The sequence below is a fragment of the Ranitomeya imitator genome, chromosome 4 (genome assembly GCF_032444005.1).
Source record: "Ranitomeya imitator isolate aRanImi1 chromosome 4, aRanImi1.pri, whole genome shotgun sequence".
NCBI lineage: Eukaryota > Metazoa > Chordata > Amphibia > Anura > Dendrobatidae > Ranitomeya > Ranitomeya imitator.
The window spans coordinates 213133759-213137953 of record NC_091285.1 but is presented as its reverse complement, the minus strand read 5'-3'; the positions used below and the strand labels follow the sequence as shown (position 1 = coordinate 213137953).

Sequence of the window (4195 nt, the reverse complement as noted above, 5' to 3'; positions counted from 1 at the left end):
CAGTCTTGGCCCGGGAAGCGATCTAACACCAGCTTGGCAAAGCTATCCCATGCATCTGGATGTATTTATCCTCCTTAGCCAGTCAAGATGATAAAAAAAACACCATAAGAGGAGAAACCTCCACTATTCTTGACAAAAAAACACCAGTACACTGGCAAAGATGCTTACCTGTCCAAGGCCTCCAAACAATTGCACTATCCAAGGTGCAGCGGACCCAAGTTAAGATGGCAAATACACAGGTGCATTAATACCGATAAGGCAGCCAGCCTACAATCAGGGATAATAATAAATAATAATAATAATCTTTATTTTTATATAGCGCTAACATATTCCGCAGCACTTTACATTTTTGCACACATTATCATCACTGTCCCCGATGGGGCTCACAATCTAAATTCCCTATCAGTATGTCTTTGGAATGTGGGAGGAAACCGGAGTGCCCGGAGGAAACCCACACAAACACGGAGAAAACATACAAACTCTTTGCAGATGTTGTCCTTGGTGGAACCCAGGACTGCAGCGCTGCAAGGCTGCAGTGCTAACCACTGCGCCACCGTGCCGCCCCGGGATTGGCCGCTTGGTACACCTGTGCAAACAAATAATCTGTATGTGGCATGTTCACACAGAAATGCACAGCATCTGGCAAAGCCTATTACATAGTAACATAGTTATTAAGGTTGAAGGAAGACTTTAAGTCCATCTAGTTCAACCCATAGCCTAACCTAACATGCCCTAACATGTTGATCCAGAGGAATGCAAAAAAAACCCATGTGGCAAAGAGTAAGCTCCACATTGGGGAAAAAAATTCCTTCCCGGTTCCACATACGGCAATCAGACTAGTTCCCTGGATCAACGCCCTATCGAGGAATCTAGTATATAATCTGTAACATTATACTTTTCAAGAAAAGTATCCAATCCCCTCTTAAATTTAAATAATGATAATAAATCATTACAACATCATACGGAAGAGAGTTCCATAGTCTCACTGCTCTAACAGTAAAGAACCCGCGTCTGTTATTATGACTAAACCTTCTTTCCTCCAGACGTAGATGATGCCCCCTTGTCCCTGTTTTAGGTCTATGATTAAAAAGATCATCAGAAAGGTCTTTGTACTGTCCCCTCATATATTTATACATTAAAATAAGATCACCCCTTAGTCTTCGTTTTTCCAAACTAAATAGCCCCAAGTGTAATAACCTACCAGATCAAGACAGACAAACCTTTAGGGACCTATTGGACCTTTTGACTGAAAATGACGGAGAACAGGGTAGAAGACGCTTCAATGGTAGAATACCATCTCAGGCAACCCCCAATTTCTCAATGTTTCCAACTATTCAAATATTCTTTGAAATGATGTGTAAAGATATCAAAAGACTTAAGTTGGACAAACACGGCCAAAATAATCTTACAAAAGGAGAAATAATTGCACTATCCAACTTAAAAAACAACGATTCATTTGAAATCAAAGAATCAGATAAAGGGGGGAACATAGTGCTATGGCCGAAGGACATGTACCTGCAGGAAGCGAGACGCCAACTGAATAGCGTCCAATACTACCAAAAATTACCATCAGATCCAACAGCAATTTTTAAAAAACAATTGGACAATTTGATTGCAGGTGCCTTCTCCTCAGGCACGATAAACAAGAGAGAACGAGACTACTTAACTACAGACCACCCAGTCATCCCAACTTTCTACTTGGTACCTAAGGTACATAAGTCCACTGATAGGCCACCAGGGAGACCAATTATCTCTGGGTTGGGGGGCTTATATGAAAAACCATGTGCCTACCTGGATTTCTTTTTACAGCCGGTGGTAAAGTCTTTGGATTCTTATGTGCGTGACTCATCCCATTTGATCGAAATCTGTGGAGGCTTAGAAGTCCCCGATAAAGCGATTCTAGCAACTCTGGACGTGGAAGCGCTGTACACGAACATTGGACATGATTTGGGTATGATAACTACATCATATTTTTTAAGTAAACAATCTACGGGAGACAGGGCCCATGATACTTTCATCTTACAATTACTCAAATTTGTCCTGGAGAAAAACTATTTTGTATTCGATAGGGAATACTACAAACAAACATCTGGTACAGCTATGGGGGCGAAGTGTGCGCCCTCATATGCGAATCTCTTTATGGGGTGGTGGGAGGAGACACATGTACAACAACTGGAGGACTTTTCCAAATATGTGATAAAATGGCTACGTTACATAGACGATATTGTTATCATATGGTCAGGGACAGTTGAGGGGTTGCACACCTTCATAGAGGGACTCAACAATAATGTTTGGAATATTAAATTGACATCCTGTTTTTCCACTACCTCTGTTGAGTTCCTAGATTTAAAACTGATGATAGACCAGAATCGGATCAGGACCACAATATTCCGGAAAAGGACAGCCACAAACAACCTCCTCCACTTTGAGAGTTTCCACCCGATGCACCTCAAAAAGGGAATCCCAAAAGGGCAATTCCTCAGACTACGGAGGAATTGCAGCCGCACAGAGGACTTCATTGAGGAATCCCGCCGTTTGACTGACAGACTTCGAGATCGAGGGTATCCTCGTAGGACTATATCAAAGGCCTTTGAGACATCAAGAGAGCGGACAAGGGAGGAAGCCCTGAGAGCGCGGGTAAGACCTGTTTCAAACACAATCAATGTAATCACCCAATATAACAACCAGTGGAGTGACATTTACCGTATGTTAAATACAAATTGGGGCATTTTGAAAAGTGAACCGAAATTAAGGCCCTTCATTGGAGATCGACCAAAAGTGGTGGCAAGAAGGGCAAAAAATCTTAAAGACCATTTGTCCAATAGTCACTTTAGACGCCCAGCCACAAGATTAAGAACTAACCATTTGAATAGAGGCTCTTTCCCGTGTGGGAGCTGCTCAATCTGCCCCAAGATGATTGCTAATATGGGGATTACAGTTAAACAACAACAAATACAGTCTAAGACATACTTTAATTGCCGCTCACGTAATGTTGTTTATGCCTTGGTCTGTAGTTGTGAAAAAATCTACGTCGGTCAGACAACACAGGAGATACGACGTAGGACACAGCAACATCTGTCCAATATAGCCACTGCAAGATCGGATAAAGCAAAAGGTAAAAACTTAACATCAGTGGCGGCACATTTTTTGGAAGCCCATGCGGGCTCAGGGGACTCTCTAAAGGTTATGGGTTTGGAAAAAGTCAACACCAATATCAGGGGTGGCAACATAACAGAAGAACTTTTACGTCGAGAAGCCAGATGGATCTTTGTTCTAGACAGCTTGGCACCCAATGGTCTGAACGAGGAGCTGTTATATTCTGGCTTCTATAAAAAGAGATGACCTCCACGGCTCCTCTTTCTGACCTTGGGTGAGGAGCTTCCACACATGACATATTCAACCCCTCTTCTTCCCCCCCCCCCTCCCCCTCCCTCTCCCTCTCTTTTCCTTTTTTTTTTTTTTTCCCTTGCTTTATTTATTTATTCCTTTTTTCTTTTTTTTTCTTCTTTTTTCTTTACAGTGATTTACCTTTCCTAATAGGTTCGATGGAATTTGGGAAAATACCTACCCATTACGAAAATAAGAAGAAAGGAAAATAATATAGTCAATATACTACATCTCGTTCTTTTGGTATCAGGGTGGCAGAATTATTTGCGCTCCATCGGTTTTTCAATTCCAGAGTGGTCCAGAGACCTATAAACGCAATAGGCAGTATATATGTTTTATATTTGTTAATAGATCATGACCCCGCCTGTTACAAATCTAAAACTTCTGTAAATAGAACCTGTATCTGTTGGGAAATGTGTCTTGCAGGAGTAAAAAGAGGTTGTTTATTTATTTTTTGGTTTGTACCCTTGGGGTGGGATATACAATTGGAGCCTTTAATACGTTTACATAAGTTTTGTTTTCATGTTAATTTGGGGCAAGATGGAGATTTACCATCGGACCCAAAAGCGCCAGCGTCTAAGTAGTGATATGATATGGTGTTCTGCGGTACTAGCACCGGGTGCACAACTCGGGCGCCCAGTGCGTTAACACAAGTGTGATTATACACTGACAAGGGGAAAGGCCACAGGTTGGCCGTTGAGCCCGTTTGCGCCTGCGCATACGTAGAGACTAAGCAGAATGCTCTGCCTGTGTAAAAGCATAATCATGGGGCAGGTTCCGTTTCTGCACCTTGGAAAGTATCTGGTAC

General features: G+C 42.1%; 1 long non-coding RNA gene across 1 annotated transcript; it reads left to right on the top strand.

The window, feature by feature from the left end:
• The first annotated feature begins 2411 nt into the window (after positions 1–2411).
• LOC138674039 (uncharacterized) lies at positions 2412–3965 on the top strand. The gene is made up of 3 exons (XR_011320442.1): positions 2412–2637; positions 3015–3115; positions 3521–3965. It is a non-coding gene; the product is annotated as an uncharacterized lncRNA (long non-coding RNA).
• Positions 3966–4195: the final 230 nt, after the last annotated feature.